Source organism: Bos mutus, chromosome 19, assembly GCF_027580195.1.
Source record: "Bos mutus isolate GX-2022 chromosome 19, NWIPB_WYAK_1.1, whole genome shotgun sequence".
Lineage (NCBI taxonomy): Eukaryota > Metazoa > Chordata > Mammalia > Artiodactyla > Bovidae > Bos > Bos mutus.
Genome location: NC_091635.1, coordinates 10,135,631 through 10,159,850, shown reverse-complemented (window position 1 = coordinate 10,159,850; position 24,220 = coordinate 10,135,631). Strand labels below are relative to the sequence as shown.

Sequence of the window (24,220 nt, the reverse complement as noted above, 5' to 3'; positions counted from 1 at the left end):
GAGAGTGCCTTGGCCATGTGTTTGGTTTCCTTCCCTGGTGTTGTGGAGTTGGCATTTTATACAAGGAGGACACAGGTGGGTCCCCGGGGTCCCCGGATCTTTGTAGGTGGGAATCCACCCTTAGAAGATGACAGCGTCCCTCTGTGCCCTGAGCTCCAACTCCTCATTTGAGCACAATAGGTTTTAAGCCCAGCTGTCTTTTTCAGCCCGTCTGAATCTGAAACACAAAGGCCATGAATCAAATTGATACGTGGTGTTTCATGGCATGTGGGTATCGGCAGTGGTGGTGTGTGGAGGCTTCCTCTCCAGGGACCCCAGTGCCCCTGTGGTGGCCTCCCCCAGTGCCTCCTGTTACCTCTAGGACCTGAAGCTGCTGTAATGGAGGCTCCTGGCAGAACGTGCCAAACTCTCTGAATGTGCCAAGAAGGTGGCTCCCCAGGGGCATGAGGAATCCATTTCCCGCTTACCTATTAGTGCTGGCGAGAGCCAGGCTGTGATACAGAGAAGTAGGGCGGCTCCTCAGAGCCGTGCCTGCTGCAAACAGTAGCAATCCTGCTCCAGGATTTTAGGGGGAAAGACAGATATGCACAGAGCAGTCAGGCAGAGCTCACAGCTGTGAAGTGCAGTGTTTCTATGTTGAAGGCTCTATTGGCAACTCAGCAGCGGGCAGCAAGCAGCTGTTCTCCAAACGCACCCAGGGAAGGAGGTGGGGAGTACTCTCAGGGCTCCTCCCGCAGGATCTGGGATACATCAGAGGAAGGATTTTCTCTGGCAGTGGGGTTGGTTTGCCAAGGGAGAGAGAGCATGGGGAACGCCTTACCAGGAAGCATTTAAAAATTGTACCAGTTCTCTTGACGTGGACGGTCAAAGAGGGTCCCTGCCTCAAGGCAGGAGAACGACAGAACAAGCATCGTCAAATCTGTTCTCCAAGCAGGAAGATCTGGGGTCCTGCTGGACAGCCAGGGCACTAGGGGCCCTAAGTCTGCTGCTGGCCCTGGTGGTGGGCTGTCTGCAGAACCTTCTTGTCCTGGGGCTTGGGGTCACAGTCAGCACCAAGAGGGACTCTGTGGGGAGTGATTCCCAGCCCTCTCCCTCCAGAGGCCACAGTCATAGCTGTCAGACAGCAAACCCACCACAGCCTTCTGGAAAGGTGTCCACACCTCAGGAGCCACAGGCCACCCACGTGGTCCCGCACCACAGGACATACGAGCCAGCCCAGGGTGCCCTCAGCAGCAATTTGCCCAGGGCCCTCCAGTGAGCCGATCTTGAGCTTTGCACCCGGAAACCGGGCTGAGGCCTCCTGGGTAATGGCTGCTTGGGCCAGCCAGAGGGTTTGTACAGGGAGGTCACCCAGTATCTCCCAAGTGGCCAGCAAGAGTCTCCCTGCTCTCTCTCCCTCTCCCACCTCTCTCACTCTCAGCCTCTTACCTGTTTCGTTTCTTCCTTTCTTCTGAGGCCCACCGTCAAGCCCCCAGGTTCCCTCCTTTTTTGGGTGATGCAGGTCTGACTGCTCTTCCTTCCTGGCTCCAATATGTCAAAACTTCGTGGCATTAAAGAAACACGGGGAAAACCATCTGGGAAGTAGGTCATGTAAAAAAAACAACAACCTGCCTATAATTAAACCAGCTCCTTGCAGGGGGCTGTCTCCGGAAGAGCCGAAATCCAGCAATCCAGCATCAGCTTCCTCCCCCTACCTCCCCACATCTTCCTTCCTTACAAAGAAAGTCTCAAGATGCAACACTAGGCACACAATTTTCCAACAAAACCCCATCAGGCAAATAATGAAAACATCACGATGTTAGTACTTTGACTGCCTCTTGACTGCACTATTGAGAAAGGAAGATGGGAGGTGCGGTGGTGCTGACTGTGGAAGCAAGAGCTGGAGGCGTTGGCTGTACTTTTCATGAAGCAGACCTCCTCAGCTCGTTTGGCCTTGCAGTTTTGTTTTCTGGATTTTAACATGTGATTGGTGGTGTCCTCTGGGTTAGAGTTTTGGATGATCCATGATGGTCTCCTCCTCTTCCTTGTGGTCTCCTCAACCCCATGCTGTTTTTCTTCCTGGCCACTGGGTTAGCAAATAACACCTGAACCATCCCAATCTTTAGGTCCAGAATACTTTTATTTCACTCATGACAAAAATTAGTCCTTGCAAGCTCCTGACAACTCTCAGGAGCTTCTGTCTCTCATAAAACTTGCTGACAGCAGGCAGACAGTTCACGGGAGGAAGATTTACTAACAATGTGCTGGAGGTTTTTCCAATCCATGAAGTGACTGTTTTCAAAGGAGGACGGGCCGGGGGCAGTTATTTCTAGATACAACAAAGTGGTAAAGCTTAACTTTCATTCTCAGAAAAGTCATTATGAAACCAAGTGATTAAGACTTGGGAGTTAGTGTGTGGTGTGGTAACTGTCTTGCTGATGTAAAGGGCAAGACTTGTCAGTCACTTCCAATCTCTTTCCCTGCCAATACAGTGGCCCAGATGGATGACAAGAATGCCCCACCCATGACTCACCTTGGCCTCATCAAAGATTGTGATTATTTTTTTTAATTAAAGATTGCAATTCTAACCACATAGCAAGGTTCTAAACAATGTACTGGTTATCCGGGAAGCAACTAGTTGTTAAGGAGAAGTTGAGGGCTCAGGGACACCTTGCCAATTTGCAAACAATCTCAGGTCTATCTTTTCAACCCAAGAAGGCACAAATTTTGTCCCCTTTTTGGTTCCAGCGGAGAGATTCTCTTTTCTAGAATGCCCTTCCACACACACCAGTGTTGCTTTCCATATTTGCTCCAACCTTGATTGCCAGTGGAGTTCTCCAGGTGGACCCAAACCACCAGCCCTCTGAATGGAAGTCACGTGTGCTCACCGACACCCCTGTCCTGAGTGAGCTCCCCAGCAGGGGCCTCCCTGGACTGTAATGGCATCTTTGTTCCGAGTTTGGCGTGAGCTGAGCCAAGGCCTCAAATACTGTGCATTGACTTGACTGCAGAATCAATAGCAACTTCCTTATGGCCATTTTGTTTGGAGATAAACATCTAAAGTTTGATGCATTGGGTCTGGTTTTGTGGAAAGAGCGCAGACTTTGGAATGCGAATGACCTGGGTCTGCAATTTCAGCCAGGCTGCATGCTGACCGTGCAGCCTTGGACAAGTGACAATCCCAGTGTCCCGGCCTCTTTGTCTGAGTTATGGGGCAGCTGTTGGGGGGTGGGGAATGGGAGGAGGGCTCAGGAGCAAACAGAGGGGAAACACCAGTCAGGCAGTTTGCTCCTTGTAAAGTGTTAGCTCCTTTCTTTTCTTTGAAGGGTGTACCTGTGTGTGCATGCTTGTGTGTATATGTACGTGAGTGTGTGTGTATGTTTGTGTATTTAGGCTGGGCAGTCAGACAGCTGGAAGCTAGGGTTGCCAGGTAAAAATACAGGGCACCTGGTTAAATTCTAACTTCAGATAAACAATGAATAATTGGTAGTATGAGTGTGTCCCAAATATTGCATGATACGTACTTATACTAAAAAAAGCCAAACACATTATTTATTGTTTACCTGAAAGTTAAAATTTAACTAGTCATCCAGTAATTTATGGAGAAGGAAATGGCAACCGACTCCAGTATCCTTGCCTGGAGAATCCCACGGACAGAGGAGCCTGTTGAGCTATTGTCCGTAGGATTGCAAGAGTCGACCGGACTTAGGGATTAATCTCCCCCCAACCGCCCCAGTAATTTAACTTGCTAAATCTGCAGCCCTAGCTGGGACAAGGTTTTTCACTCCGGCTGTAAAATGTGACTGACAGAAGCAGGCATGCAGGGGAGGCTCTGGTGGCCTTGGGGGTGGGGGCTGAGTGAGGAAGGGCACCAGGCTGCTTTGCCCAGCTCACCTAGCCCAGATTCCTCGAGTCTCTGTTTGGGCCTGGTGACTTCTTTTTATTTTTTTGTTTTGGGGGGTCCTTCAATTGCCTCAGGCAGAACTCTGAGCGATAGACAGTCTTGGCTGGGAGCAAGGGCAACAATCAAAGTTTCAGCCCAGTGGGGTTGCCCACCCCCCAACTCGGGGCTGACCCTGAGTTTATGCTGACTGTCCACTGAACAGTGGACATTACACTGAACAGTGTCCACTTGGACTGCTCACCAGGCCCCATCTACCTGCTGACCCAGATGCGGGGCAGTGTTCTCTGGAAGCTTACTCATTTGTCTCGTGGGTGACATCTGATCTACCTGAAACAGGACCCAACAGAACTCAGAGCAGCTGCCAGACAGTGTGCCTGCCCCCCAACTCCCCACAACCGAGTCCTCAGCAAAACCCTTCCACCTTCTCAGCCCCAAGACGCCCCCGCCCTTGCAGCTCTGTTCCAGGCCCTCCGGTCTCCACCTTCACTAAACCACTGCCTGCTTGTCTGTGCCTGTGCTGGCAAATGACACCCCGATTCCAATTCTCCCAGCCAACTCAGTGGGCGCTGTCACCCTGGCAGATTCTGGTGTTGGCAGCAGGGGGCACATAAGGTGCAAAGGGGAACTAATGGGAAATAAAATAGCTTCCCTCCCCCGAAGACCCCTCCCAGCTCTGCCAGCCAACAGAGTGAATTGTTTTCAATCCAATCTCGTTTTTATTGAAGTTTCCTCCAGGGTTAGCTCAGGAGACTTCTCCCCCAGCCTTTTCCATGTGGCCTTATTTACCAGAATCCCCTCGACATGGCATTTAAGCGTCTCCATTAACATTTTGTGCATCTTGCTCATGGCAGGCATGGGCCCTCCGAGACCTCCAGGGCGGTGGGCACGGCGGCAGCCCGCAGAAACGCCGGGCTTATTTTAATTGGTTCAAAACTGTGGCTGGCGACCACAGAGGGGTCCCTTTCCTTAAGTAATGACCTGGAATTTGATCATGCAGCTTTTATTAGCTTGTAACACAGAAAGTGGAACCGTGTATAAGATCAGAGCCAGAGCCAGGGGCACGTCTGCCCACCGTGGCACACTCAAAGCCCGGTCCACACTGGAGGACCCGGACAAGTGTGCCTGTGCAGCCCAGTGGATAAAGGATGGCAGTTCTCAGGGTAAATTGCCCTGGATGGATTTCTGCCTGTGGAGCAGACCTGCCAGAAAGCTCCCAGGACTCGGCCCCTCATAATAGAACAGCCACCCTGCTGACCCCTCTTGTGTGGCTCTGGGTTCCTTGTCTGCATGAAGATCTTTGCTTGCCAGGGAGCAAAGAAGCCCTCTGAGCAGTTGGGGTCTTGTGGTGCTTGTCCCACTGTGGGGAAACTCAGCTCAGAGGACAGTCGCTGAGTCCCCCAGGCTCTGTGTCCTCCCCTTGCATTTTAGGGGGGAGAAAAATGTGAGAACCCGAGTTATTGGAAACACAGATGGTCTAGTCTCCAGAACATCTGGAGACTGATCGTCCCCACACCCAGGACCCTCGTTTGGAATGCAACAGTTTCTGCTTAGGCTGGTGGTTTCTAAAGAAAATCTCAGTGGACAGTAGAAGAGACAGTTCTGGACTAGTTTATTGTCCTTTAAGTGGAGGGAGAGTGGAAAGGGCAGATCTGACTCTTCTGAAGCCACTGTCACATATGTCATTCATCTGTTCATCCACCTGGGCCATGGATTTCCGCTGAGCCACTGAGGGTGTAAAACACTCTGCTACTGCTGAGGGACTGTACACATGTCATCCGGGTCTCTCTCTTCCTCAAGGGGCTTCTAATCTAACCATGCTTATCTCAGAAAATTTTTGGAGACTTAACGACAATTAAGGTAAAATATAATAAATATCTATGTTTCTCTACTGCAATTAACAATGATTAACAGTTATAGCGCGTTGTTTAAAAAAAAAAAAAGCTTTAGAGATGGAGGACAAGTCCCCTCTGCACCCCCAGCCTCAACCCCCCCACCCAACACCCAGAGGCAGCTCTGAGCATCAACTTGGTGTCCATCATTTTGTCCCTCGAAAACACACGATCCAGCAATCCCACTGCTGGGCATACACACTGAGGAAACCAGAAGGGAAAGAGACACGTGTACCCCAATGTTCATCGCAGCACTGTTTATAATAGCCAGGACATGGAAGCAACCTAGATGCCCATCAGCAGATGAAAGGATAAGAAAGCTGTGGTACATATATACAATGGAGTATTACTCAGCCATTAAAAAGAATACATCAGTTCTAATGAGATGGATGAAACTGGAACCTATTATACAGAGTGAAGTAAGCCAGAAAGAAAAACACCAATATACTAACACATATATATGGAATTTAGAAAGATGGTAACAATAACCCTGTGTACGAGACAGCAAAAGAGACACTGATGTATAGATCAGTCTTATGGACTCTGTGGGAGAGGGAGAGGGTGGGGAGATTTGGGAGAATAGCATTGAAACATGTATAATATCATGTATGAAACGAGTCGCCAGTCCAGGTTCGATGCACGATACTGGATGCTTGGGCCTGGTGCACTGGGACGACCCAGAGGGAGGGTATGGGGAGGGAAGAGGGAGGAGGGTTCAGGATGGGAAACACAGGTATACCTGTGGCGGATTCATTTCGATATTTGGCAAAACTAATACAATATTGTAAAGTTTAAAAATAAAATAAAATTTAAAAAATTAAAAAATAAAAAAAAGAAAAGAAAACACACTTGCACACATATAACCATGAACAACAAACAGACCATAGTTCTCCCACTTCTTAAAGTGCACATACGTGACCTCTTTCTGCAACTTGCTTCTTTTGGCTTTGTGTTTTTGCAGCTCCTTTGTGCATTTCTGATCCGTTCCTTTTGTCTATTGTGGAGAAATCTGTCTTAGGAATCTACGGCTTTGTCTTCACCTACTCTGTCCTTGACGAACACTCTGGTTGTCCAGAACCAACAGCAATGGTATTGCTGTTGCGACAGATTTCTCTGGGCTCATCTCCTCTGGCCCTGGAGATGATACCTGGTTGTGAGTGGCTGGTCTTAGAATGTTCCAGATCCTGCCCACAGCTCTCCAACTGTCTGGACCCGCCCATGCTCCACCAGCTGTCTCGTCTATCCTCACTGAGATTGCCAAGCGTGTCTACTTTTGTCCACATGAGAGCTGAGAAGTGGCAGCTTGCTTTACTCTAAATCCCCTGATTCTTGCACACCTTTCCTCTGTCTGAGACTTCCTTGGTGGCTCAGACAGTAAAACGTCTGCCTACAATGTGGGAAACCCGGGTTCAAACCCTGGGTTGGAAAGATCTCCTGGAGAAGGAAATGGAAACCCACTCCAGTATTCTTGCCTGGAAAATCCCATGGATGGAGGAGCCTAGTAGGCTACAGTCCATGGGGTTGCAAAGAGTTGGACACGACTGAGCGACTTCACGACTGAGCGACTTCACTTTTCCTCTGTTTACCAGCAGGCCTGGGACTCTGCCTACTCCTGGGGAACTGTGGGTTAATCCATCCTCTACTCTCCCACTTGGGAAAGCAGTCTGTTCCCCGGAAAGATTTAGGGCAAGACCTGAAATGGTTCTACTTGTTTTTAAAAAATTAAGAAAACCATTCGCAAATGTCTCGACTCCCTGTTAGGCCCCCAGGGCCTGCACCCCACCTCAGGAGTGATCACGACCTCTGAGCTCCCTGGCCAAAATGCCAAGCAGCCTGTGTAGGGCCCTGACTCCTCCCTGCCCTCTAAGTTGTCTGTTTGCTGAGCCCTCAGGCCCTGCCAGTCTGGACCACAGACCCTGGGACCCTCAAAGCAATCCCAGGAGAGGGATAGAGATGCAGGGAAGGGTGAACAGAGGTCTGGAGATGTTTGCCTTTGGCCGCAGGGTGGCTTCCAGAGGAGGTGGGAGAATTGGCAGGGGTGTCCCCTGGTCTAGGGGGCGTGTGGTGGTCTCAAGCCTCCCGCTGTTCTCTGGGAGAGATGCTGAAGCCACAGGGGCCCCCAGGGATCACCGATGGAAGCAGTCTCTGGGCAAGTGAAGCAAATAGCCGATCTCAGGCCTGGCCTTGGCACTTTCTCTGCAGGAAGAGACTGGATGCCATGCCCTCCTTCTCTGCCCTGAAGGTGCCACTGGACCTTTTCCATTTTTCCATCAGCCCCTCCCCCTGCCCCCACTTATCTACCTGCCTGGGGCTTTCTGCCCCTTCCACCCCCAGACAGCCCAGCTCTGGCCTGAGTCCCTGGGGCTCCGTCCTAGGGATTTGGGTGATCTGGGGTGGGAAGCGGTGAGGTAAACAGGAGCAGGGTGGAGTGGCTAAAGAACAAGTGGGTAACGCATGGACCCCAAGGCACTGGACCCACTAACGCTTCGTCCTGGCTTTCGTGCTTGGAAGGCACACAGGGGCCCCTGTCCCCTCTCTGGCACTTTCCTAAACTAGCCCCTGTGGTGTGGCTCTGCCTGTCCCACCTCCTTTGATGATCCTGCTTGGAGCAGGCGGAGTCAGGGCTGTGCAAGAGGGCAGTTATTAAGGAGTCCACATAGCAGGTGGGGAAACCAAGCCTTCCAGAGGCCACTGTAGCAAGAGTGAGGACAGTGTGGCCATCACAAGCCAGGCACCATGTTCCCTGGGCCTCCAATCTGCACCTTGGTAGGGGCGAGGGGGTGTTTGAGGGTTCTGTGCCTCAGTTTCCCTCTAGAATCTCTGGAGGGGTTCATGCATTACAGCAGGAAGAAGGCTCCGAGAGTATGATCAGAGGCACTGCCCTCCCTAGGCCTCTGTACTGAACTCCTGTCCCCTCTTCCCTTCCTGGGTAGGTGGGAGTGGCCACTGAGCTCTCCCCCAGTCCTCTCCTGTGTTTGCCCGAGAATAACCTGGCAGCGGCAGCAACACAGTTTATTAAGCCAACATAATCTTTTAAGTACGTGAGCCCCAGAGAACCCTGAGGTCCGCATACGCTTGGAGGAGCTTCCAGGTCCGAGACTTGCAGGCTGCTTGAGACTGGGGGGTCAGGGGTGTCCCCATCCCAGGAAAGGTCCTGCCACCCTCTGTGTCCTTGCCCGGCCTTGAGTCGGGACACAACTTGCTGCCCCTCGTTCTCTGTATTAGTCTTTTAAAAAATCTGCTCTCTTCTTGGTCTCCTTCCTTGCTTCCTTTCCCACCCCGCTTCTTTGTCCCTTGGAACTTTTCCTGGTGTGCCTAATTCCTGGGGGCTGCAGCGGCCTCGGGGACTCAGCCCCACCTCGCTGCACACACTCAACCCTGAGAATTGATTCCAAAAGCGATTAGTTACAGTACAGTAGCGCTGCTAACTGTGGCATTTTGCTTTGCAGTTATTGATACATCATCAGAATTGAGAAGCCATCGGCAGGCAGGGGAAGAGGGGGCAGCTGAGTGGGGGCACAGGGGAGGGGGCCTGGAGACGACTGTCCTGCAAATGCAGGGAGCCTGGCTCTGATGGCAGGGGTGGGTTTTTAGGCCTTGATAGAAGCAGGGGCTGGGGCGTCACATCGGAGACTCTGGAGGGCCAGGTCATTCCCAGCTCGTTCTCAAACAGACGACTAGGTCCTCGCTGCCTCCTCCTCCCTCCTGCTTTAGTACCATTGCTGGGGCACAGCTCCTTCCCTGGGAGTGGGGACTGCGTGCTGGGCGGAGCAGGGGGTGGGACAGTGGCATTTCTGGTGCTGTTAGTGGATAGGGTTGATCTCTTGGAGTGCATGCAAGCTAGATGCTCTGAATCAGACAGAGTTCTCCAGAGAAATGGAATCAATACTATCTATCTATGCATCTGTGTAGGTATCTGCCTACACATGCGTGTGTGTATCTATCTACAGCTAGGCGAAGATACATCCTGTAGCTATAGAAGGAGGGTAGATCTCATGTAGAGATAGAAAGAAAAGAAGAGAGATGGAAGAAAGGAAGGAAGGAAAGAAAGGAAGGAGGGAAGGAAGAAAGGAGATTTGTTTTAAGGCATTGGCTTCCACGGCTGGTTGTGATGAGAGAGTTTCAGTGTGTACATTAACTGCAAGGTCAGCCCCAGGCAGAGTCCCCGGTCAGCCCCACCCCCCTGGAATCTAAGCTGGTGCTGGGGAACCACAGTGGTAATGGGGTGATGCTGATGATTTACCCCCTAACCTGACTCTGTTGACCTGAGTGAAGAGTTGGGGCCTGAGTTGGGAATGGGTGACACAGACCCTCCCAGCATCAGTCTGGCCACGGCCAGCTGGACCCCTTGGCCTGCTGGCCCATCCCCTGGCATCCCAGGGACCGGTCCAAGTCTCACTGCAGGGGAGCAGAGCTGGGAGCGGCTGCCGTTGTGAAGGGGTAAGCGGGGACGCCTCATTATAACTCCCCCCAGCCTAATGTTTTCCAGTCGCAGTGTTCAAAGGATGCGGTTCCCATGACACTCTGTCCTGTGATATTTTTAATCAAGAGCGCGGGAGAGCGTTTGTCTGATGCACTTCAGATATTCAGAGATGGAAATGGTTTTGTTCTCATGTTTTCTCTTTTCAACCCAGCACTAAGTCAGAGCTGCCTGAGGAAGACTCCGCACACGTTTCCCTCGAGCTGGTCTGCAGGCCCCTCTGGCTGGGACCCTGTCCTGGGAGCTGCCCGTCTGCAAACAGGTGCGTGCCCCCTTTCAGCACAAATTCTGCTCCACTGACCTGGTCCTCAGACCCAGGGCATCTCAGAGGCCCAGGGGTGGGGCTGGGGCGGGGGGATGGGGCACAGCCGTGTCGCAATGTGGCCTGGAGGGGTATCGGTCGGGGAGCCATGGTCAGCAGAGAGGAGGGTCCACACCTGTCCCCACCACTTGGCTCCTGGGCCCCTCTGTGTTTTTCACCTGGCCTCACCCCACCCTCTCACTGAAATGCAAATCAGCGCATGTATGATAATTAATAGACTGATCAGCCAGCAAGGGAGGTAAGTAGATAAATAATTTTAATGATCCTTGGGTTGCCCATAAATTCCCTCACTGCCTTTTTCATTAAACTCTCTGTTTACAGGCGTCATTCATACTGCTTGTCATTTTTGCCGACCCCTCCCTACTTCCCCAGCGGCTCCCACCAGGTCTGACCCGGGGTGGATGTGTGGGTGACGGCAGGTCCTGCCTCGGCAGGGCCTGGTCTGGCTCAGGTGGCAGCAGGGAGCGGGGCTGGGCGGCCACAGGCAGGCCGTGCTCAGCACCCCGACGCGGCCGCAGCCTATATTTAGGCAGCTCAGGAACCTTCATTATGCTTGGCACCTGTGCTGTGGGTCTGAGCTCACTGTCCTCCCCAGGGACGGCTTCGGCCTATTAATAGCCTTGGCTGAGGTTTCCTCATTGCTCCGAAGGGCCAGGAGAGAAAGTGGGTTAATAAATATAAAAGAAAACTCTCTCAAGAGGGCCTGGGGCCAAACTGTCTCCCAGACTCTCCGGGAGCCTGGCTGCCGAACCCGGACAGGGCGTGAGGTTCCCTTCACCCTGGTCTCCTCCACCGCAGAGGCCCAGGGCCTAGGCTGGCGGGTCTGGGGACCAATGTGGAGAAGCGCTCCCAGGTTTCCATGGAGCTGGAACAGAGGAGGCCTTGGTGGGCAAGGCCACCACCCTGTGGGGCACAAGAGGGACTTGGGTGTGGCCTCTGTGCCCCTGGGAGGAGGCAAAGGGAGAGGACATCCTGGGCTTTCCTGCCTCCCCTTCTCCCCAGCATTTTGCTCCTGACCTTCTATGCCTACTCATCTGTGCATAGAAGAGAGACCCTCAGGATGGTCACTGGGCAAGATGCCTCCCTCTTGACCTTGTCTTCCACTCCTGGGGGCCAAAGCAAGAACAGTTCAGACTGAGTTAGAAACAGCTGTAGAGAGAGAAAGGATGCCTGGGGAACAGAGTGGGGAGGACCCAGGGAAGCTCTCCAAGGACAGACGTCCCCGGGGTCTGCTCTCAGCTGAAATTCAAGAGCATCAGGGGCGTGCTGGCCTCAGCATTCTGGACTGGGGATTATCAGCTAACACTGCTGAGGGCCTGGGGCTGGGGACGGGTTAGTCCCTGCCTTGTTTATTCTCAATATGGTGCCGTGGGAGACGTTCTTAGAATTTGTCCTCCTTCAGGTCAGGGCGCAGGGTTCAGGGAGGTCAACGCCACCAGCTTCTTTATGGCACAGCCTAGACTCACAGCTGGGTGTGTGGCCACAATGGCCCGCTGCCTTGGGAAGCTTTGGGCCCTGTTGTTCAACTCCTTCTGGGTTTCACCAGTCGGTAAGGAAGCCATCCCATGGGTGTTGCTGCTTCTGTGCAGCGGAAGCGCCCAGCCCGATGCTGGCATCTACAGCAGGCCTCCTGATGATGCTGGCCCTTCTCCTTGGAGGGCAGTGTTCGCCCAAGGCAAAGAGGAAATTTGGACTGAGCAAGTGGAAAGCCTTTTGAAGTTTCACTCAGTGGAATTAAAGTCTGAAAAACGGCCCAGAGGAGGCTCCCTGCCCTTTCAGGAGTTTGTCTAGCTCAGAGCTGTGCCACCTCTGGTGCTGTTTGCCCAGCCCACACAGCCCAAGTGGGAGGGAGGTGGGCCAGGAAGAAGCAGAAAGAGCTGACAGGCATCTTTTCCAAATGCTTCCTCCCTCTGGCAGTTCAGGGGCCTTCTGGAGGAGTGGCCACCCAGCCTGTTTCAATTATGTTCTGTCCAGAACTGGCAGACAAGGGCACGGGCCTTCCAGTAGTACAGAAAGCTCATCTTTCTATAACCAGAGAACATCCCTCTCAGAGTTGCTCTGCATCTCCTTGGCTTTTCTGATCACTTCACGGCATTTTTTATAGTCTCTCATCTGTTTCTGTTTGGGGGTCACCAAGAAGGAAAAAGTGAACTTTCACTTTTCACTTTCATGCGTTGGAGAAGGAAATGGCAACCCACTCCAGTGTTCTTGCCTGGAGAATCCCAGGGATGGGGGAGCCTGGTGGGCTGCCATCTATGGGGTCACACAGAGTCAGACACGACTGAAGCGACTTAACAGCAGCAGCAGCAAGAAGGAAAAAAATAATAAATCAGAGACAGAGCAAACTGCTGGTCCCCCATGATGGACATCACAGCACGGGTGGGCCAGGCCTCCTTGTCACCATCCCCAGCTCTGCAGCCCACAATGCCTAGTTAAGAGACATCGAGGATAGGGCCTCTCCACCTCTCCTGAGAGGCCAGTTCAGAACATCGCGCGGATAAGTCTCGTGACTCTGCAGTGGTGACATTTGCTACCATGGTTGAGCCTCACCCAGCCCCATCAGAACTGTCCCCCCCTTCCCCATTGTGCATGAGGACCTTGCGGGGCTAGGAAGTGAAGGGCTGCCACAGGGACTCGTGTCTTCTGGGTCTTCTGATCCCTTGATCAACATGTGCCAGGTGGAAGTGGTTTGTCCATGAACTGTCTTGGAAGGCAAACATGCCCGCCTGGCTGTGGGCATCTTGGCCACAAACTGGCCTCCTCCAGCAGGGGGTTGTACAGGACAGAGTGGAGTCCCAGGGGTAGGAGCCCCAGGGTATAAGGAGCTGAGTGAGGACATTGTTACTGGAGTTTGCTGTGTCCTTGGTTTGGAGTCAACTCTGAAGGCCTTTTATGGGGTTGAGGGGTGACATTGGGGGTGTGTGTGTGGTAGAGACACTCCATGCTGGCGAGGATTTTTTTTCTCAAAATTCTATTCCTAATCCTGGAATATGAAGGAAGTAGAAATAGGGCATTGCTGTGGTCCAGCTGCTGTGAAAGAATGTCATGCACGTTGTATCTTGACACCCATAGAGCATCATAGAATGTCTGAGCAGTGTGGGGGAGAGCTGGGGAGCTTCTTGTCTGTCTCCCTCCTTTTATGACCAAGAGGGAGACCGGTCTCTGAAAGGCCGCTGACTTACACCAGGACCCTCAGCCACGTGCAGAGACAGCTCTCTTGTTTCCCGCCCAGGACCTTTGAGGGATGGCATCACTGTTGCACTGAGTAAAAGTACTGCCTTCAGTGACTAGCAGTCCTGTCCCGCTGGTCCTCCCACTACGACCGGAAGGGCGGAGGTGTGAAGTAATTTCACAGAGGTCTGTGTGCTCCTGGAGATGAGTGGTCTGAGTGTGCTTTGTCTGCCTTGTTTTCGGGAACTCGTGTATGGATGTGAGAGTTGGACCGTAAAGAAAGTTGAACGCCAAAGAATTGATGCTTTTGAACTCTGGTGTTGGAGAAGACTCTTGAGAGTCCCTTGGACTGCAAGGAGATCCAACCAGTCCATCCTAAAGGAAATCAGTCCTGAATATTCATTGGAAGGATTGATGCTGAAGCTGAAACTCCAATACTTTGGCCACCTGATCCAAAGAACTGACTCATTGGGAAAGATCCTGATGCTGGGAAAGACTGAAGGCAGAAGAAGAAGGGGACGACAGAGGGTGAGATGGTTGGATGTCATCACCAACTCAATGGACATGAGTTTGAGTAAACTTCAGGAGTTGGTAATGGACAGGGAAGCCTGGCATGCTGCAGTCCATGAGGTCGCAAAGAGTTGGACACGACTGAGCGACTGAACTGAGCCCCTGGGCCATGGAGCAGTGGGCCTGATAGAGGGGAGTGAGGAGGGGGGCAGGTTTGACGCTGGTCAAAAACCAAACACTGGAACAGCGCCTCCTGCCCTGATGGTGCCTCAGGCCCCCAGGGTGGGGAGAGAGTGGCCATGTTGGGCTGACACCTGGTCACCAAGCCAGGGAGCTTCTTCAGTGTCTGAGGGATGAGTGTGGGATCCGTCAAGAGAAGCGGTATGAGGCAGGAGCCAAATGAGAATGAGGGATATGGTTCTCCCACAGACATGAGTGGGTGTGAGTACATCTCACTCTGAGGAGACGACTCTGGCTTTCAGGGTGACCTTGTGGCTGCAGCCCACGAGCCACCAACACCCTGGAAGATGCTCAAAGTCAGAGCCAAGAGTGCGTGCCCGCTGCTTGTCTCCCAGAAGCCCTTTCACCTTCCTCCCCTGGGGCTGGCAGGGTCTAAAGACCTTCAACGGGATCCCTTTTTTTACACCTCCCTTTTCAAATTAAAACCATCTCTTAGTACCTTTTCATTATTACATAAGTGACAGATGATCGTTGTAGAAAATGCAGGCAGGAAAAATGAAAGACGAGCACACACCCATAATCTGACTATCAGAAGCAACTGCTGTCAACACCTCAGTGTCTTGTCATCTTCCAGAGTTTTCTACATGTATGAGTTTGCCAGTATATTTCACCCATAGGCGTTGCTTTGTAACTTGGGGTTTTGCTGTTGCTTAACAGTATTTTCAGGAACTTATTTCTAGGCAGATATTTACCTTGTTTTTAATGATTGAATATTACTTCACTGCATAGAAGTACCATAATTTCCTTAGCCAATCCCCTCTGGTAGGTTTGCATGTGTGCATGCTAAGTTGCTTCAGTCATGTCTGATAGACCCTATGGACTGCAGCCCACCAGGCTTCTCTGTCCGTGATTCTCCAGGCAAGAATACTGGAGTGGATTGCCATGCCCTCCTCCAGGGGATCTTCCCAAGCCAGGGATCAAACCTGCATTTCGTACGTTTCCTGCTTTGGCAGGCAGGTTCTTTACCACTAGCGTCACATGGGAAGCCCCTCAGATAGATTTATAAAGACTAAAACAGGCACTAACCACTGATCCTATGTCCAAAACACTGCACCACATTTTAAGAAAGCAGAAGATTAATTTTCCAAACAAGAATTAGGAGATGATCGTTCACATTATCAAGACCTCTGCAAATATACCCTCCAAAGACCATCTTTGAGAAATGGACTTCCCTAGGGTCACTGAAGTTACAACATATCAACTCCCAATTCACACCTGCCTGCACAGAGGGTGATGGGTCTGGATCCCCGTCCATGTCCCTTCCTTCATGGATGTCCTTCCCAGGTCCACAGAATGTGTGTGCAGGCGTGTCCACACACTAGCAGTGCACATGAATGCATACACATGACACACGCATTTACTCATGTACACATACACGTGTGCCCTCACACACATGTACACTCACGCACATGGACCCACGCACATACACACGGCATCTGGCAGCTTTATCCCATTGTCAGCTGAAAGGCGATGTTAATTTAGTTCATTTTTAATCACATCTATTTATCAGGTGGTCTGTGCCCAGCAACCATTACTAGGAATAAACTATCATTTCGCTCTAAAAGATAAAGGAAAGTGGATATTGATGAGGTGAGTCTCGTCAGTGCTCCCAGCCCATGTGACTTATTATTTAATGAGACAGATAAGCCTCCGAAGAGAAACTGTTTAGGGACTTTTAATAAAACCAGGTTTGAAAACCCCAAATCCCCAGCCTGCGGGCTAGTGTCCACAGGCTTAGCAGGGGGCGGGGGCGGGTCCCGTGGTGGTGTCACCATCCGTGAAGTGATGCTATAAGCTGCCCTAAGAACATCTTTGCCCTGACAAGTCTAGCTCTAGTTACTCACCCTCCACCCAGGCCCACAGCTTGCTCCAGACCATTCAGAGGAGGGCAAGGCCAGGCCGTGCAAGAATGGTGCCCACAGGGGGCAGCTGTGTGTTTATTCATATACCAAATGAACCATCAGTAAACAGATTTCTGGGACATTTGTATTCAATTTCAGAATATATATATATATATATATAATAATATGAATTGTTGTTGTTTAGTCACTGAGTCATATCTGACTCTTTTATGACCTCATGGACTGTAGCCCGCCAGGCTCCTCTGTCCATGGGATTTCCCAGGCAAAAATACTGGAGTAGGTAGCCATTTCCTTCTCCAGGGGATCTTCCCAACCCCAGGATTGAAACCCACAGATTCTTACCACTGAGTTACCTGGGAGGCCCCAAATATATGGATATGAACGTATTCTATATATGCATTTCTAAGGAGTATATTGGATTAAAATTCACATAACATGAAATTAACCACCTTAGAAAGTGAGCAATCTCTATACCTCAGTTTCTTGGACGTATTCTATATATGCATTTCTAAAGAGTATATTGGATTGAAATTCACATAACATAAAATTAACCATCTTAGAAAGTGAACAATCTATACCTCAGTTTCTTGTCTTTAAAATGGGTTGATAACATCTTTCCTGAAGGACTGTTGACAGGATTAAAGTGGTGTTTACTGTATATGATGGAACCAGGACGGTGCTTAGTGCATGGTGAGAGTTCAGTGGGTATGCAAATATTTTTAAATTTTATTTTTTAATTGCTGTAAAATACACAGGGCCAGATGTACCATTTTAAGCACTTTTATGTGAGCAGTTCAGTGGCATTAAGCACATTCTCATTCTTGTGCGACCATCATCACCATCCACCTCCAGAACTTTCTCATCTCTCACAACTGAAACGCCGTTCCTGTTAAACACTAACTTGGATTCCCCTGACCCTGGTGCCCGCCATTTTTGCCTCTATCAATTTGATTGTTCTAGGGACCTCACATATGTGGAGTCATACCTTATCTGACCTTTTGTGTCTGGCTTCCTTCACTGAGCATAATGTGCTCAAGGTTCAACCATGTTGTAGCATTGCCAGAATTTCCTTCCTTTGTAAGACTAGGATTCCACTGTGTTTATCCACATCGTATTTATCCATTCATCCATCTTTGGACACTGGCGTTCCCACCTTTTGGCCGTTGTGACCCCTGCTGCTCTGTGCATTTCTATTCCTCTGTCTTGGGGTGAGAGAAACTAAATTGACTTGGAAACTCACTTTCCAATGAAGCTCTCCTCTCCCCACCCTTCCCACACATAAAGACAAACACACACATACACACCTATGAAATCAATCTGCAGAAGACAGGCCTTTAGAAGGTGGGCTGAAGCCTTCCTGGGGAACACATGTTTGGGCATCTTTGAGGCTTTAGGTCTTGAAAAAAATGTACCCAAAGGAGACAGTTCCCCACGCCACCCCCACACCACTGCTGCTTTGTATGAGCCTTACGCAAAGGCTCAGGGGTCATGTCACCCCGAGATATTGTCTTCTGTTAACTGCTTGCTCAGATAGGTACCAAGTCCAGGTACAGCCCAGATGGATGACTTGAGGGCCAGAGGGACCAGAGTGATGGGAAAGCTTAGAGCACATCCATGGGTCCTGACATAAGGGGAACTGGATCCTGGGGCTGGGACCCAGAGCCCTCCGGTGGGGTTCTCCCAGGTCCACCCTGGAGGAAGAGTGTCTTCCAACTGGAATCCACTGGTTGGGGCATGTGTTCAGACCGCTGATTGGCAGGGGCTGGGAAGGGGTGGTCTGGCGACCACAGGATTGCAGGAGCTGATGGTGAGCAAGAAAGGCACCTGTTCCCCTAAAGTAACTGCAGGAAGTAGCTTCATCCCAAACACATCTGAGTCTTCACTTTAGGATTTTGTCTATAAATGTAGCCACATAAGTTGCAACCTTCTGAAATGCCAGTTCTTTCTCTCCTAAGGCCCATTCATCTTCTCTGGAAACAAAAAACAATGTCACTTCCCCCTCAAATCACCAGGGTCTCTGGCTTTGAGTCATAGGAGGCTCCTGGTATTTCCCTCAAACCCTAAAAACATTGGTTTGGGGACTAAAACACCTTGAGAGGTCAATCACCACAGGCAAAAGAATAATAATAATGTAACAACAATAACGATACATGCTTTATCCGAAGTGCTTTTTCTTCACCGATCCAGGCAGAGTTCCCACTGTCCTGCTTTCTCATCCATAAATGACTCTGTGTGGTATATTTTTCTGCATCTATGTCTTCTCTACATGTGGATTCTCCCCTCCCTCCGGATTTTTGCCCAAAGTAATATGTTAATGGAAAAATCCAGACGAACGCTTTTGCCAATCCAATATCAATGTAATTAATTTCACTTTAATTAAGGAATGAAAAACATTTTCATTGAAAATCAGCTGCAGTTTAGCAGGATCATATCTCCCACTTTTGAGTGATGTCACCCATTTTTCTTTCTGACTTCCCATGTCCACTAGATTCTTGGTCCTCCCAGAGCAGTACTGAGCTGACGGGACCCGTATCAGTCAGCTGGGGCTGCCATAACCAAGAACCACAGACTGGGTGGCTTAAAAAACAGACATCTATTTCCTCATAGATACGGAGGCTGGATGTCTGAGGGCTTGTAGATGGCCATCTTATCTCTGTTTTCACACGGTCACCTCTCTGTGCATGCGTGCTAAGTCACTTTAGTTGTGTCTGACTCTGTGTGACCCCATGGACTGTAGCCCGCCAGGCTCCTCTGTCCATGGGATTCTCCAGGCAAGAATACTGGAGTGGATTGCCATGACCTTCCTCCAGGGCATCTTCCTGACCCAGGGATCAAACCCGCGTCTCTTACACCTCCTGCACTGGCAGGCAGGTTCTGTACCAGTAGTGCCACCTGGGAAGCCCCCTCTGTCCATGTCTATGTCCTAATGTCTTATAAAGACACCAGTCATATTGAATTGTTGCTGTTATTCAGTCGCTCAGTCATGTCCGACTCTTTGTGACCCCATGGGCTGCAGCACACCAGGCTTCGTTTGCTCAAACTGATGTCCACTGAGTCGATGATGCCCTCCAATAATCTCATCCTCCATGATCCCCTGCTCCTCCTGCCCTCAATCTTTCCCAGCATCACCATTTTTTTTACAATGAGTTGGCTCTTCGCATCAGGTGGCCAAAGTCATTGAGGCCTAATTTAATGATGTCATTTAAATTAATCACTTCTCTAAAGACCCTCTCTCCAAATACAGTTGAATTTTGAAGAGCTGGGGGTTAGAGCTTCAGCATATGGATTTGGGGAACATAATTCATTCCATAGGAGAGCTTGACCTGACCAGCATCACACCCGGGTGAGCCATCGCTCTGTCCCACTGAGTCTGCCTTAGATAGTAGCTCCTGAGTGAGACATCCTGCTCTCTTCGGCATCTCGGCATAGCAGCCATCTGGACCCTGCACCTGGCCTCCTGTTTATTGACTCATTTCCCATGTCCACCCAGTCTCCCCAAGTCCAGCTGCATCTGCTGCTGGGAGCACCTCAACAATGCTGACTCCAAACAGCACTGTCTGGTTACAGAAGTCGCCCTCCCGTCTGTGAGCCTGGCCATCTGCACGTGCCAGTGCTCAAATGCCGGCACCCCTCCACGGATCGATCCACACCCCCAGCACAGGCTGTTTATTCATGTCTCTGCTGCCAGCGGGGTCATACCACGTGGCATCAGATGGTGTGATAGCACAGCCCCCACGGAAGACCTCCACCCTCTTTCACTCCAACCGCCCCCATCCTCACACACATACTCACGGCGTGTAAGTGTGGGGCAGAGGCAAGAAAAGGTGGGTCTCCAGACCTCCCCAGCTTGCCCTACATGTGCCACCGTCATCGGGGACTGACTCGGGGATGACAGAATCTTCTCAACACTGTCTGTCAAACGGAACGCTGGCCTGCCCTCTGTACCTTTGCCTGGAATGCCCTTCTCTTCCTAAAAGGCTCCCTGCCCCCTGATATTGTACCCAAACATCACTTCTTCCATGAAGCCATCCTGGCCTCCCCCCTCCCTTCTCCCTGCTGTACAGGCACCATTGTAGCTCCATACTCACTAATCATGGAGCAACGCCGTGGCTCCTGACCTGTCTTCTTCACCTGGGTGGGAGCAACTAGACACAGATTTTGTTTAGGCTCATCTTTGTCGCCTTTCCCCACACTCTCGGTGCCCAGCACACTTTTGGTGCTGGGGAGAGGCAGACACTGTTCCTTTTCTCCACAGTGTACTGACAAAGCAGCTAATCCCTAGGATCTTCTTTCTGCTCCTAGAAGACATTTTCCATGTTCCCAGACCGTCTTAGCCAGCCCACTTCTCCCTCCTACTGTCGGTTTGCTCCACTGCTGCTGACTCAAGTGACCTGACCCAGATGCATCTTATATCTGCTGGTGGCGAGCTCTCCACCAAGGGCAGCTGCCAGAATGGGACGCTAACACCCATTACACCTTCCTGGACATGTGCTTTGTTTTGTAATTTGCATGCTTATTGGCTTGTGTTTTTTTTCCCCCCTCTGTATGACTATTGGATGTAGTAGGACAAATGGGCTTTTCTATTCGGCTGTCCAGAGCAGTTCAGAAGAGTGGGTGGAAGGAAGTGTCCCAGGCACATGAGTCACCACGGTCGGCTTCTGTAGTCCCTGATTCCAAAGGCATGGCTTTTTGAAGGCTGCCCCAGGTGGGCTGGAATCTACACGTGGGTCAGTGCGGCCAGCCCTGTCTGCTGTAACTAAAACATGACTCAGACCTAATCCTCCATCCTGGAAAGGACATGGTCCATTGTGTCGTGTGGCCATCCGGCTCTGTGACCAGCACCATGCTGATGACAGCTCCTCCAGACTTCCATGTGTTTGTCCCACATCAATCACTGTTTCTCTGGGAGGCCAGAGCCCAACCTGCTCCCAAGAACCCCCTGGGGTTGCTGGAGATGATTAGAGAGGATCTCAGTGATGCCAACTGAGCTATGAGGGAAGCTAAAATACACTTGCTCCTTGGAAGAAAAGCTGTGACCAACCTAGACAGTATATTAAAAAGCAGAGACATTACTTTGCCAACAAAGGTCCATCTAGTCAAAGCTATGGTTTTCCAGTAGTCATGTATGGATGTGAGAGTTGGACTGTAAAGAAAGTCATGTATGGATGAGAGAGTCGGACTATAAAGAAAGTCGAGCACTGAAGAATTGATGCTTTTGAACTGTGGTATTGGAGAAGACACTTGAGAGTCCCTTGGACTGCAAGGAGATCCTATCAGTCAATCCTAAAAGAAATCAGTCTTGAATATTCATTGGAAGGACTGATGCTGAAGCTGAAACTCCAATAATTTGGCCACCTGATGTGAAGAACTGACTCATTTGAAAAGACCCTGATGCTGGGAAAGATTGAAGGCAGGAGGAGAAGGGGATGAGAGAGGATGAGATGGTTGGATGGCATCACCAACTCGATGGACATGAGTTTGAGTACGCTCTGGGAGTTGGTGATAGACAGGGAGGCCTGGTGTGCTGCAGTCCGTAGGGTCACAGAGTCAGGCATGACTGAGCAACTGAACTGAACTGAGCAGTGATGCCAGTGGGACAACTCCAGGAGGTCACATGGCCCCAGAGAGGTGGATTCCACATCTTCTTTGCTTCAGAGGGGTCAATGCCTGGATGGTGAAGGGCACCTCAGCCACAGATGAGCAGGCAATGGCAGGCTGAATCCCACGGCAGCCATGGAAGGTGCAGCCACTGAATCCCTGAGAGAGAGTCCAGGATGTCAGAGGTCTGCTGAGAGGCATTCTCATTCAGCTCTGGTGTGACTCTAGTCCCCCAGCTCAGGCAGCCTCAGACCCAAGCCCGGCTGGGGGAAAAGGGACCCTGTACAGCCCCAGAGGAGAGGGCAGTAGGCCTTGGAGGGCACTTTGGGAAAATGAACAAACACGGTGACACTGGCCAAGAGCTGGTGGGAGAAGAGGAAGATGGGGGAGAGCAGGAGGAGGACCATGGCAAAGCGGCTGCAGAAGAAGCATGTGGTTCAGTCTGGGCATGGAGTCTTCCATCAGGCCATGTCACAGGAGCCCAGCTCCCTGGGGACGGGGCTGACAGAGGACCACTCTCATCCAGGTCAGGGGAGTGTGCCCTTTCTTCAGTGTATTCCTTTTCTTGACATTCTCATTATACGAATCACTTTTGGGTATATATCTAATATAAAGTCTGCCATAAAGTAATGAAACATGGCATGACTCTGGCAAATGATGTGATTATTGCATAATGAAACTAAGTACCCTAAACCAAGAAAATCAAAATCAGATTGTATGTGTGTGTGTGTGTTACGTTGGTGCCTTTTGAGGGGGGTAAATTTTTAAAATTTTTTTGCTGATGGTAGGTCATTTTTTAGAAAGTTCTTTTGTACTTTCTCTTTGAGTCTGCGCACGAGGGAGCCCCATAAATTCTGAGCTGTGGAATCTGGCCATGTCAGCAGTCTTCAAAATGAATTGATATTAAATGCAACAAAAGTCCCTCTAATTCACCTCGTTTCTGTCTCTGCCCTCTTCCAACCCCTTGTCCCTCAACACTCCCGATCCCCCAGCCCCTCATAAGCTCCAACTGAGAAGTGGAAGGATAGAAAAGGCCATCAATACTGGGAATGACACTGGCTTATCTATTATGTAAAACCTCAATAATTAGGTATTATTTACAAATAGCTGCACTTTCTCATTGTTCTGCCACAGACAGACGGATACCCCCAAACTTACCCGCAGATCCCACACTTCTCAGCACTCTCATAAAGCACTGTCGCCCAGCCACACATAGACACACTGGTCATTCTCACACTTCCTCCATCACTCTTGGCTGGGGTGGGCAGAGGTGCCAGACCACTCCTGAGCCAAGCCCTGGGCAGCTGCTTGGCCCACCTCTCCCCTGTGGGATGGAGATAGCATGGTGGTGCCACGGGGAAGGCTGGGCAGTGGGAGCAGGGCAGGAAACCAAGGGAAAACTCAGCGAAGAACAAATAACACAAAACACACACCAACAACTTCTGATCCTTCACTCAGCACTGTACCTTAGTTGGGTTTCAGTTTGAAGTCGGGCAATTCTTATCCCAGATTGCTTACAGAAGCCCCTCCCGCTTCCCCAAGCTGGAAGTCACTTGCTGGAAAATAACTGGCTCCCACTCAGAATGTACAAAGAGGCCAAGGCAGCTGCCATCCCTCCCTCCCTCACCCCACCAGGTTGTGCATTAATTTTCCCCTCCTGCCTTCCCCCACAAAACAAATCTCGATTTAAGAAATCAGACCTGGAAGCTGTATGTTGTCCTTAACATGCTCCAATTGCCAGGATCTGGAAAATCTGCTGTGGGCAGGCAGGATTGCCTCCAAATACATTTCTAGTGTGGTGGATTTAGTGAGCACACACGCAGCAGAATTTATCTGCATACTGCACGTCTCCCGGGCCCCAGCCACTGGCGCCAGATTAAACCATAGCCTCAGAGAAGATCCTTAAGTCTGAGCATGTCCTGTGGTGGTCATTCCTTCTTATGTGGAGCCTCTGACATGGACCAAGTGAGGTTGGAATGGTGCACTGGGCTCTGAGCAAAGCTCACAGACATCATTATCTGGTAGAAACTCAGGCTGTTTGAACTGGGCATTGATCTCTTCCTTAGCAAATCTTAGCCTTATCCACCCACAGGGAGGAATCTCTTCCTCCTGATGGACAAAACTTTAGAAAGTTATTCAAATGGAGGGTTGTTGGGGAAATGAATTAAAACAAGTGACAAGCAATCATTTTTCAGATTTGATGAAGGCAGATCAGTGGTGACATGAGCCTTTATAAGCACTGTCTGCTGTTTCCAGGTGATAAAT

General features: G+C 50.6%; 1 protein-coding gene across 3 annotated transcripts in view; it reads left to right on the top strand.

Moving 5' to 3' along the window:
• Positions 1 to 24,220, top strand: part of RBFOX3 (RNA binding fox-1 homolog 3) — a 439,266-nt gene that overhangs the window by 228,148 nt on the left and 186,898 nt on the right. For all 3 annotated transcript variants that reach the window (XM_070389210.1, XM_070389212.1, XM_070389213.1), the window contains exon 3: positions 10,407 to 10,514. The gene's annotated coding sequence lies outside the window, so the exon portion shown is untranslated. The remainder of the gene's footprint in view (positions 1 to 10,406; positions 10,515 to 24,220) is intronic.